This window comes from Eptatretus burgeri, chromosome 21 (genome assembly GCF_056783735.1).
Source record: "Eptatretus burgeri isolate ZD-2024b chromosome 21, Ebu_testis_v1, whole genome shotgun sequence".
Classification (NCBI taxonomy): Eukaryota; Metazoa; Chordata; class Myxini; order Myxiniformes; family Myxinidae; genus Eptatretus; species Eptatretus burgeri.
Genome location: NC_140981.1, coordinates 840,448 through 852,924, shown reverse-complemented (window position 1 = coordinate 852,924; position 12,477 = coordinate 840,448). Strand labels below are relative to the sequence as shown.

Sequence of the window (12,477 nt, the reverse complement as noted above, 5' to 3'; positions counted from 1 at the left end):
CAATCTTTGATGATAGGAGGGAAACCACGGGGTAACATTCCCGGGTCAGATTGCGGGAGAGTGTGTCGGAGTGCTGCTGAGGTGTCGTCCACCAGACGGCGGTCTCCTTGGGTTAACCTGAAGTGGTCCCATCGGGTGGGTGCCTGGAATGTCCTATCCCTAAGAGAGGATGATCACCTGTCTCTGTTATCATCTGAGCTCAAGCGTTTGGACATCGGGATTGCAGCTCTCTCTGAGGTTCGGAGACCGGATTGCGGCGAGATAATGGTGGGTGGTTACACCTACTATTGGTCTGGTCGCTCTGATGGTTACCATACCCAAGGAGTTGCTGTAGCTGTGTCCAATAAGCTGACCCCAATGATAATTGAGGTAACACCGGTCAACGAGCGTATTATGAGACAAAGGATTCGTCACTCCTTAGGTGTCATTTCCCTGGTCTCTGTCTATGCTCCGACTGAGGCGAGTGATCTCACCGTGAAGGACACATTCTACGCCACACTCGAGTCTGTGGTTGATCAGTGCCCCAGACGAGATACACTTCTAGTCTTGGGGGATTTCAATGCATCGACTGGAACTGATAGAGATGGTTATGAGACGTGTGGTTCCCCATGGGTCAGGAACTATGAACCAGAATAGCACTAAGTTCCTTGACTTTGCAAGAAGTCATGGACTTAGGGTGGCTGGTTCATGGTTTCAGCGCCCACAAGCTCATCGCTGGACTTGGTATTCCAACGCTGGCGGTGTGGCAAAGGAGATTGACCATGTCCTCGTTGATGGTCGCTGGAGGATGATCCAGAACTGCAGGGTCTACCGGAGTGTTTAGTTCCTCAATACTGACCACTGGCTTGTTGTGGCAATTCTTAAGTTGCACCTTAAATCTGTGAGAATGGTACCTTCCCAGACTCGGCTGGATGTTGGCAAGCTCAAGGATGAGAGAGTAGCTGAGGAGTTTGTGAACAGGCTGAGTGGGCATTTGGGGGGTCTGGGTGCTTTGGGGGGTCCTGAAGAGTTGTGGAGCGCCTTCAAGACCACCGTCCTTGATGTTGCCGGTGGATGTCTTGGAGCTCACCGTAGGGCAAAGAAGAATTTTGTCTCTCAAGCGACACTGGATACCATTGACCAGAGTCGCAGGGCCAGGCTGAATGGCAGAGCTGAGCTGTTCAGGGAGCTGAGGCGTAAAACTGTACGTGCACTGAGGGTGGACAAGGAGGTCTATGTGCGAGGAATCTGTGAGGGGGTAGAGCATCACCTGTGGACAGGTGATTCTCGTCCCACTTACAGGGGAATTCGAACATTGCGATCATCCAAGCCCATCCCTCGGTGTCCTGCAGTTCGAGCAGACGGTGGTACGCTCTTGACAGAGGAGTCCGAAGTGAAGACCCGCTGGGCCGGTTACTTTGAGCGCTTGTACCAGGCTGATCCACCAGCTGTCGAGTTGGAGGTCAGGGGTGTTACAATCCCTGTTGCTGACCCTCCAATCAACGGTGATCCACCAGGCTGCGGTGAACCGGTTGAAATGGGGTAAAACTCCAGGGTTCTGTGACATCCATGCTGAACTGCCATTTGTATTTCTAAATCGGAAACCGTCACCATGGATACCAAGCCCCGCCCCTACACCCATCCCCAGATCAAGCAACAGGGCGAAAGCCACGGTTCAAGCCAGGAGAGAAAGCATGCTCGTCGATCATGGTGGTATCCCGTGAAGGTTCGTGATCTCATCCTCCTATCACGTGACCCTCATCACCTCGCATCCTGTCTCCCCACCACACAACGTGTCTCGGCATGCCACACGTGGCTCGGTCAAATGGCGACCGTCGGGTCTGCGTCAAGCGGTTCTGGAGTGGCGGGGTGTTGCCTTGTCCTCGGAAATCCTATTTGATTGAAGACCTGTGCGCGTACTCGTTGCAGACCCAGGGACGGGCAGAGGATGTAACAATGAGAAAGAGACCTTCCAGACTTTCTCTTAAAGCGATTCGCTCCAAAATTCTCCCCAAACGGCTGCAGAACCAGGTGAGTTCTTCCCTTCACCTTTACCACTCAGGATGTTTTAATGGTTAGGAATAGTAATCGAAGACCCATCGATGGTTTGTGTGGATCGAAATCCCTTCATTGAATTATTTTTCTCGTTCTTCTTACACCCTTCTCGATTATGAGCAGAAAGACTCGGATAGCGGAGACAACAATGCTGACGACGAGATGGAGAGCGAGGAGCTCACAGGATGTGTTCCGAAGACCACTTGATGACTCCACCCAAGAACCCTTCACAGCTCAAGACCATGTAGGGAGGAAGGTCCCAGATACCTTCCGCACGTCGCTTGTCCGGAACCTGTACCTTTGATGTTCCACCGAGGGAAGACCTGTCCGGATAGGTGATGTGTTCATGTACCCGTTGCTCTGGTGTTCATGTCGGTTTGTTTCATTCATTATTATTCCAAGGTAAACCGAAGCGATGACTTTGACTCGTTCGAACCTCGTCATTCCAAACGTTTATGTTTTCCACCTTGGAGTCTTTTCTTCCTGAGCCTCTGCACCATTGGACGTGTGGATCGTTTGTGTTTCTTCATTCTGAGCCTTTTGCGTGGAATTATCATTTAATAAAAGAGGTTCAATCGTGTGTACCATTTTATATTTATTTATTAATCTCATTTACCACCAGTGTGGTTGTCCACCTGATGTACAGCAGCCCATTTCTTGAGTTCTGAAAGTGCTGCGTGAGAAAGTTTCTTATGCTTCCCCATTTTTTCCTGATCTGGAATTGTAATTCCAGACAGAGTATTGTCATCGTGCACCGTCCGTCCGTCCGTCTGTTTGTCCATCTCCAATTTCGACTTCTCCAGCCAAACCGCTGAAATTTGGCAGCAAGGTTCCGCCGCTGACTCGTAACGGGATCGCAAAGCTTGTTCCAGTCACGTGACTTCAAGTAGGTCAAAATGACAGATGTCGTAAATTCTTTCAAAAAAAAAATCTTCTCTCACAGACCCACCAGTCAGAATGCCACAACATTTTGGTTGCAACATGAGGCCAGGGTCGGAATGTTAAATTGTGGATGTTATGCCGATCCCATGACCAAAAGTGTGTCAAAATGGCAGATGTAATAAATGATTGGGAAAATCTGTAAATTCCTTCAAATATCTTCTCCAGACCGACCAGTCAGAATCTGGGTGACAACATCAGGCCAGGGCCCAGGTAAGTTCCAGTTCCAGTGGTCCTATTTTTATTTCATACCATGAGAATAGATCAGTTTGCAACAACAAAAAAATTTTCTCGGGTGCAAATTTCTGATTGAAACCATTCTTGGACCCTTGTCGAGGTCTTTCTTATTTGCAAATGGCGCCGAATTTTCACTTCTTACATGTGTTTTGTATTTTTTATTCTATTTTTGTGGACTAAAAACGAATAAAGACTCCTGGGACAACAAAGTGTCGATAAAAATTAGGTTGCTTTAACGCACGATCGAGCCGATGCAGGAACAAAAATGAAGAAGAGGAACTTTTCTGAATTTCCAAAATCGAAAAAGAGCATAACTCTGTGAAAAATTAATGAAACGCCCTGAAACTCGAACTAGTTCCATAACTTGTCATAATAAAGCCATGCACCAAGTTTCAGTTGAAAATGTTAAAGGGTATGGGGGAAAAATAAATCTGGAAAACCACAGGTTTCATTTCCACAAAAACCACAGGACAGACGGAGAGCAAATCTATCGTCCCCTCGAGTGAAGCTGGTAGGGGACGAATAAAGACAAGGCCTCTCAGGAGGCCTTGTCTTTATTATATTATCTCAGGAGCCTAATGTACATAGGGCCTGCAGGATGGCCTGTAGGTACGCAAGCACACTCGCCTCGAACCTGTCTAGCCTGGGTTCGATCCCGACCCAGCTATAAATTGTCAGGTGTTTCACAGACAGGGTGATTCATCAATGTGTGTTTTGTTCCTTGCATGGACGATAAGTTGGGCATCCTGCCTGCCAGCATTAGTTGGTGGACGATAAAGATCGCACGGTATCCTTCGCGAAGAGTAGGCGAGCCATTCCCGGCACCATGAACAAATTCCCAATTATTCTTGCCCGAACTAGTTGAACGTCGGGCCTGGCCAGCCGGTTTGTGAAGACTCGGGCCAAGCTTCCCATGGCGGCTGACCCCATAAAAAAAAGTTGGTTAAAAGATGCGGTTGAAGAAGAAGAAGATGCTGAAACATACCACAGTAGTTTACAAAATGTAGTGAATTATAGAATGTTCCAGATCGTCATGAGGTATGAACCATCTCTTGGTGAATGAACCTGAGCTGTGTCAACACAACGGGTTGATGGCCATGTTTGGTGTTCCCATCTCAACACTCAGCTCATGATGCTCGGCTCTCAGATTCAACTGCCACTTACTGTGTGCATTTGTCCATTGTTCATCCTGATCCTGTCTGTGACGTATGCACAAAGCTCCTCGATGAGCCTCAGATTTATTTATTTGAAAAAACATAAATGGCATCGACTCATCGTGTCCCTGTATTTTCGTGGAGAGCAGATGGCTGCTGGTTGCATCATTGTCCGGAGTGTGGCTGTGCCGCCGATGCAGTGCCCCCTGTCGGTTCGGGCAGGAATTTGTAAATTGTTCAGGGTGCTGGTGATAGCTTGCCTACTCTTCGCGACTAATGCTGGCAAGACTGGATGTTTCACCTCTATCCGACGGACGGCACACGCGTCGGTGCCTCGCCCTACATGTGAGACTTCCCAGAGTTCCCCCATGGATTGTTGTCACCCCGTCCTTCGCTTGCATCCTCATCATTTCTCCCACCAGGTACGCCTTATCTCGCGCTTCCTGGAAAACAAGACGTTGAGAACAATATTAACTATTTCCTTTCTGTGCTTTAAGAGATTTATGTCTGAGATACTGAGTCGGTTTCTAAAATCAGGATAAAAATTTCCTTTGGAACCTGAGTTTTGCTCAAAGGGTCCATCGAGTCACCGAGTTAACCGGTAGTTTCTTTCGGAATCATCGTTAAAGCACTTTGAACATTTCACAAAAGAGATGCAAAATCAGAAAATCTTTTTACAAAAGGCAAATTATATCGATTATAAGGGCCTGTGTATTTATTTCTCTGTCACGGAGGAAGTGACCTCACGTTTTCGGAAGTGACGTCACGTTCGATACTCGCCATTTTGTTTCCACTCAGGAAAGGTGAATTTATTCCGTCTGAACCTTTCTCGACACGCACCTGAATTTGGGCTGATTGCTTGACCGTTCGGGTTGTTTTCACAACTCTAACGCCGGAGGGGAGACGTTCGTGATTTTTTATTTGCAGGAAAAATACTTTTATGGGTGAGTAATTTCACTCAGTCTTTGTTAAATGAATACCAGATGGGGTTGATTTAGCCTGCCATCCTTCTGAGGTTGGCAAAATGAGTGCCAGCTTGAGGTATCCTGTGTTGGAGTGGTGCCACCCGTCCAGGATTGTGCCCACCAGCCGAGGAGACTGCTTCGGCAGCACCAACGCTCTGCACAGAGTATGGTCTCGATGAATGGATGGATGGAAGGAGAGTGTTACGATTAAGGTTTTTTTTTTTGAGAACCTATTTCGGCTCAACAAAGCTTTATTTAGTGAGAGGAGGTCACGTGAGTTGCTTGATATTTGCAGGTGCAAAAGTTGAAAGGCTTTATCTGGCGAGGTTTATGTCCACAAGACCACAAGTACATCCCCCACCATTTCCCCGGATGTGCTGGCTCACTGCCGTTCCCTCGTATTCCCCCCTCCCTCGCCCCCAGGTATCGTCACCTGTGTCGACATTCTCGGCGGTCCTCTCGTCAGGCATGTTTGGAACTCGGTCGAGCTGGTGTGACACTCGTTGGGAACCTTCCCCTCTTGCTGGACATTGGATGCGGTACCCGGGACTATCGTGGATCCACAATCAGAAGACTGCTCTTCTTTTTTTGTATTTCTCCTCATCCGGGGGTCTTTGGGCACCCTTTCACAGTAAAATGATGGGACCTCATGCACGGGTACCGCTTCCCAGGTGAACGATCTCTCCCGTCCATCGCTCAGCGGAGCATTTCGTGCGAAGTCGAAGTCCCAGCGACGCAACGCCTCGGCGATCGAGGCTTGAAGTTCGTTCGAGCACTCGAACTGGGATGAGGAGTGGTCATCTTTCAGGGGGCCGAAGAGGCAGCGACGAACGGGCTGGGGGGTCGTGTCACCTGGGCTGCTCAAGCTTGGATTGTGGATGGGAGAGCTTGGAATGACCTGGCTGGACGGAACGTGGGTCTATGAAACATGATTTTGGATGACGTATGAAGGAAAGGTGAGTGGGATTGAAGGGAGTGCGGGGTGGAGAGACAATATGAATATATTAGAGCAACGGCATTTAATCCTCTCATGCTCCTCTATCCATTGTGGCGAGGGCAGGTATGGATCACGGTTTGGCGAGGGATGGCAAGGGTGAAGCTAGTGCAGGTGAGGACGTAGTAGTGGTGAGGATGAGGCGGTGATAGACGACGAAGGTGGTGCAGAGATACGTAGTGCTTTGTGCTCGAAGGGTCGCACCCACCCAAGGGTCGTAGTCGGGAGGAAGATGGTGAAAAGACATTAAGCAGGCACCAACCAAATCACGGAGCTGGTTGTGGCTCAGATCCCCTGGTTCTGGACTAAACAGGCCTGTGAAACAAATGCTCGAGAAACAAGACTCGTATTACAATGTTCATTATCTCTCTATGATTCCAGCAATCTGTGTGTGTGTGTGTGTGTGTGTGTGTGTGTGTGTGTGTGTGTGTGTGTGTGTGTGTGTGTGTGTGTGTGTGTGTGTGTGTGTGACCGCTGTTTCTTGACAACCACTGGTCCGATCTCATTGAAACTTGCGAGTTTTATTGCTGGGGACCTGAGTATGTGCCTTTTCAAGGTTTGATATGAATCGGACAAGTGCTTCCCAAGTTATGGCCATTTATTTACCAAACCAATGACAAGACACTTGCTGAGGAGGCGTGGCCGATGGGGAAAGAACGCCTTCGTTACCAATGACAGGACATGTTGCTGCGGAGGGGTGGGCGTTGGGGAAGAGATCCTCAGCCGCATTCCCCATTATGGGTTACATCGTACGGACTTCCGGATAGTGATGACTTTCTGTATTCTAATAATTTCTCGATTTCTTATGCGCATTTATAGATAAACACAATGCCCCAATCCAGTCGTCGTTTACGAGAGCGAAAGAACGGCCTGTGTGGTTGAGTTTTTTTTTTTTGCATGTACGGCCACGCGAGAGCAAAGGAACGGCTTGTGTGGTTGTTGTTTCTGGCACGTGGTTTGAAAGTTTTTTCTTTTTTTGTTGCACGTACGGCCACGCACGTACTAGTAGAAAATAATTCCAGCAATCTCTGTGTCTGTCTGTCTGTGACCGCTGTTTCTCGACAACCAATGGTCCGATCTTATTGAAACTTGCCAGGTATATTGCTGGGGCCCTGTGCATGTGCCTTTTCGAGGTTTGATATTAATCGGACAAGTGGTTCCCAAGTTATGGCCATTTATTTACCAAAGCAATGACAGGACACGATGCTATGACGTCACAATTGACCGAACAATTCTTCTTGTTCGTTCAATATGGCGTCACAATTGATGCTGGGGACCTGAGTATGTGCCTTTTCAAGGTTTGATATCGTTCTTCTTCATCCGTTTCAGCCGTTTCCCAAGTTATGGCCATTTATTTACCAAACCAATGACAGGACACGGTGCGATGACGTCACAATTATCAATTAATTATCGACAACCACTGGTCCGATATTATTGAAACAATGCCCCAATCCAGTCGTCGTTCACGAGAGCGAAGGAACGAAGCTGCGCGTCGTGCACACGCAATGGAATATAACGAAGCACGAGCTGCTTGCTTGACACGTACGGCCATGCACGTATGGGCACGCGAGAGAGAAGGAACTGCCTGTGTGGTTGTTGTTTCTGGCACGCGTTTTTAAAGTTTTTTTTATTATCTTGCCAAAACGAAGTTTTTGCAAGATATGTTAGTCAGCTTGTATGTTTTGTTTTTTTTGTCTGTAATCACGTATAAAAAATTCTGCAGAGCACAGTTATCATCGGAAATTTTAGTAACTTCGCATATCAGAGGCCTATAGAGGTCCCTTTCAGCGCACAAAATTTTGAAGGTCAAGGTCAAAGGTCAAGGTCACTTTGTCCCAAATCAGGGGAGTTGACAAAACCCTTATTTTTTGAGTAATTTTGATCGGATCGTCTTCAAACTTCATGGGAATATAGTCCATGGTCTGGCGCTCAGCTGATTAATTTTTGGTGGCGATTGGCCTTGACCTTCATCGTTAGCGCCTGAGGTCAAACATATTTGACCCCAAGGTCAAATTTTCAAGTTTTAGGAACCATATCGTGTAATACCTCAAATTGAACACCTCGATGAGTGCTTTCTAGATATGTCAAGCTTGAGACATTATGACGTCATTTGGTGACATTATGAGGCAAAGCATATTTTCCATGGTTACTCTGCAGAACGATTCTCATTGGAATCTCTCGTAGGCAGATATTCCTCAAGGAGTCGCTCCTGGTGGATAGCAGCTCTGTTCACCTCAGTGTGACCTTAAAGAAGTCACACGTGGTCACCTTTTGGCAAGATACTTTTTTTCATCTCTCGGGATAAAATGGTCCGCAGAAAAAAAATGATGGCGTCATCGGTCACGTGGTTATATGGCAGCCATATTGTTTTTAAAAAAACCTTCAAAAAATCTTTTCTGAAGTGGCTGAACAGATTGGAGGCAAAACTTTACACATGTTACCACCGATCCACGAGGCCTGTTACCAGGCAGCGTCGAGATGCGGTCCGAAGAACCAGGCACCTTCTGTGAGGCGATGATAGAACCAGGCTGCATCGGATAGAAAATTTTTGCCAGGGTCACCAGGGAGAGACGATATAGAACCAGGCACCAGCGAGAGCGATGAAAAACCAGGCACCAGCGAGAGGCGATGATAGAACCAGGCACCAGTGGTTATATGGCAGCCATGATAGAACCAGGCACCAGGGAGAGACGATGATAGAACCAGGCATCAGCGATGGAGGCGATGATAGAACCAGGCGCCAGCGAGAGGCGATGATAGAACCACCGGCATCCAGGGAGAGCCTGTTAGAACCAGGCACCAGGGAGATGCGGTCCGAAGAACCAGGCACCAGCGAGAGGCGATGATAGAACCAGGCACCAGCGAGAGGCGACGATAGAACCAGGCACCAGGGAGAGACGATGATAGAACCAGGCACCAGCGAGAGGCGATGATAGAACCAGGCACCAGCGAGAGGCGATGATAGAACCAGGCACCAGGGAGAGGCGATGATAGAACCAGGCACCAGGGAGAGACGATGATAGAACCAGGCATCAGCGAGAGGCGATGATAGAACCAGGCGCCAGCGAGAGGCGATGATAGAACCAGGCACCAGGGAGAGACGATGATAGAACCAGGCACCAGGGAGAGACGATGATAGAACCAGGCACCAGCGAGAGGCGATGATAGAACCAGGCACCAGCGAGAGGCGACGATAGAACCAGGCACCAGGGAGAGACGATGATCAGCCTCCAGAGCTCCGCTCAGCGCTGTGCCGACAGCCATTCCTCTGTATCCCAAACTATCGAGAAGGCGATGATAGACACCTCTCCAAGTCTTTGAGTTGAACGTCAAAGTGAGGGCTGATTACTCCGGGCACCCTTGTCCAACCTGCCAGTCAGATTGACCACAACGTTGCCTGCTCGATGGTCATCTCTCTCAAAACGATCTAGAACTGTTCAGTTCAGGCACCCTGTTCGAGAGCGTCTCCGTTCGATATGAACCAGGCACCAGGGAGAGACGATTCGATAGAACCATATGGCACCGTTCGAGAGGCGATGATAGAACCATGTGGCGTCTCCGTTCGATATGGGTGTCTCTGTTCGATATGTGGGCGTCTGTTCGATATGCAGGAGTCTCCGTTCGATATGTGGGAGTCTCTGATGATAGAACCAGTGGCGTCTCTGTTCGAGCCGCAATCAGCCTCTGTCTGGATATGTAGGTGTCTCCGTTCGATATGTGGGAGTCTCTGTTCGATATGCAGGTGCCAAACTCTCCTCTGTTCGATCCCTTCGATATGTGGGCGTCTCTGTTCAGATATGCAGGAGTCTCCGTTCTCGACACCTCTCCAAGTCTGATATGCAGTTGAACTCTGTCAAAGTGAGGGCTCTGATAACTCCACAATTGTGTCTGCCAGTCAGATTGACCACAACGTTGCCTCTGTCGATATGGTCAGGTGTCTCTCTCAAAAACTATCTCAAACTGTTCGATGTTCAGGCATCCCTGTTCGACTTGTGAGGGTCTCTGTTCGATATGCAGGTGTCTCTGTTCGACATGTGGGCGTCTCTGTTCGATATGGAGGAGTCTCTGTTCGACATGTGGGCGTCTCTGTTCGATATGCAGGAGTCTCCGTTCGATATGCAGGTGTCTCTGTTCGACATGTGAGCGTCTCCGTTCGATATGTAGGTGTCTCTGTTCGATATGTAGGTGTCTCTGTTCGATATGTAGGTGTCTCTGTTCGATATGTGGGCGTCTCTGTTCGATATGCAGGAGTCTCCGTTCGATATGTGGGCGTCTCTGTTCGACATGTGAGCGTCTCTGTTCGATATGTGGGAGTCTCTGTTCGATATGCAGGAGTCTCCGTTCGATATGTGGGAGTCTCTGTTCGATATGCAGGTGTCTCTGTTCGATATGCAGGTGTCTCTGTTCGATATGCAGGTGTCTCTGTTCGATATGCAGGTGTCTCTGTTCGATATGCAGGTGTCTCTGTTCGATGTGCAGTTGTCTCTGTTCAAAATGTAGCCATCTCTGTTTGATACGCGGACGTCCATGCTTGATATCCATACATCTTGATTTCCTGGTGTTTCCCTTCCCTTTGCTGGAGTTTGACTTCCTGGTTTCTTTGTTCAGCTCAGAGTAAAACTTGATCGTGTTTTCGTTGGTTTCACTGTCTATGGTGTTGTTGTTGACTGTTGAGCTTGCGGGAGTATCTGTTCAGCCTGAGGATGTCTCCTCTCAATTTGTTTGTGTTGTTCGCCGAACGTTTCAGTCCGCAGTACAAATTGCTGTTGTTTCAGAACATGTTGGATAACTGGGACTTGGTTTTGTTGAGATGTTCTCGGGTTGTGGGGTACTCTTGGTCCGGTTCCTGCTGACTCCATCACCTATCCTGAAGGTCGAAGCATTTCAAAGAAGTGTCAGGTGAGTAAACAGTATGACATCAAAAACAAACTTCTCATCTTGATAATTAACTGTTTTCTGTTTCCTCTTGTTAACAAACAAAGTATTTGTACTGATTCGCACTTCCTCCACACCTCATCCACTCTCCCCCTCCACCAACCTTGTTTACTTTTGGATTATTCCTCTTCTCCTTATTCTTTTCGTCCTCTTCCACTTTTTATGTGTTCATATATTTTTGACTTCCTGGGTAGATATTGGTGGTGGTTTCGGTGAGAGTGATTCTTTCGGTGGTGAACTTGGAGAGGGTGATCCTTTTACGTCTGGTTGAGAGGGAAGAGATCATTTGGGGTTTACACCCAATGAGACACCGCGTCCTGATTAAAAAGTGACTCGGCACTCGGATCCTCCCTTGAAGAACAAGACCCCAATGCAGTCCCAGCTCCTCCTTCGATGACTTCGTATTGTGTTTGCAACATCAAGGTTTTGTGGTGGATTCCTTGTTCAATTTGCAGACATTCTTGTTCAATATTCATGCGGATCTGTTCGATTTCCTTTTGTCTCTGTTCGTCTCTCCGTAGAGATTCATGGAAGCTCATTTCACCTCCGAATTCAGGGAGCTGGTGTTTCAGAACAGGTAGTGAAAGTGGGGATGTGTTTGTCCAAGACGTACCTGCTCGAGGAGTACCTGGATTGACCACGTATTCTGAACGCAACATTGAGGTTTTCTGTTGCATTGTCTGCTCAATTCGCCGGCGTTTTTCAATGGAGGACTGTGATCTCTGTTCGGTTTCCTTCCAGATCAGTTCCATTCTGCATTGAGATTCCTGTTGTCTCTCTTCATGAGGGAGTTTGGACACCTGGTGTTCCAGTACAGATGGTGTTAGTGGGGATTTATTTTCCTGAGACGTACCTGGTGGAGGGGTACTTGGACTGACTTCAGACACGGTTGGCAAGACGAAGGTTTTGTCTTGGATTGCCTGTTCAATTTGCAGACATTTCTGTTGGATCTGTGTTTGTCTGTTTTTGTCTTTCTGTAAATCTTCCTGACGCCTCACTTCATCTTGGAGTTTGCACAGTTCATCTTGTAGAACAGAAAGTTTAACTTGGCTTGTGTTTTGCTGAGACGGACATAGAAAGGAAATACTTGGATCGACTCCGTATTTTGTTTGCAAGATGAAGGTTGCTTGTTTGATTGCTTGTTCAACTCCAAGATATTTCTGTTTGATCTGCATTTGTCTGTTTTTGTCTGCCTGTAAATCTTGCTGACGTCTCACTT

At 47.9% G+C, this 12,477-nt stretch overlaps 2 long non-coding RNA genes across 4 annotated transcripts in view; both read left to right on the top strand.

Moving 5' to 3' along the window:
- Positions 1 to 2,614, top strand: part of LOC147008104 (uncharacterized) — an 11,691-nt gene extending 9,077 nt beyond the window's left edge. The window contains exons 1-3 of one of the 2 annotated variants that reach the window (XR_015053624.1): positions 1,362 to 1,705; positions 1,909 to 2,010; positions 2,158 to 2,614. This is a non-coding gene — a long non-coding RNA (uncharacterized LOC147008104). Of the gene's footprint in view, positions 1 to 1,361; positions 1,706 to 1,908; positions 2,011 to 2,157 lie in introns of those variants that run through there. The other variant, XR_015053625.1, reaches the window with a different exon arrangement.
- A 372-nt stretch (positions 2,615 to 2,986) lies between these two features.
- LOC147008103 (uncharacterized) overlaps positions 2,987 to 12,477 on the top strand; it is a 31,281-nt gene continuing 21,790 nt past the window's right edge. For both annotated transcript variants that reach the window (XR_015053627.1, XR_015053626.1), the window contains exon 1: positions 2,987 to 4,786. This is a non-coding gene — a long non-coding RNA (uncharacterized LOC147008103). The remainder of the gene's footprint in view (positions 4,787 to 12,477) is intronic.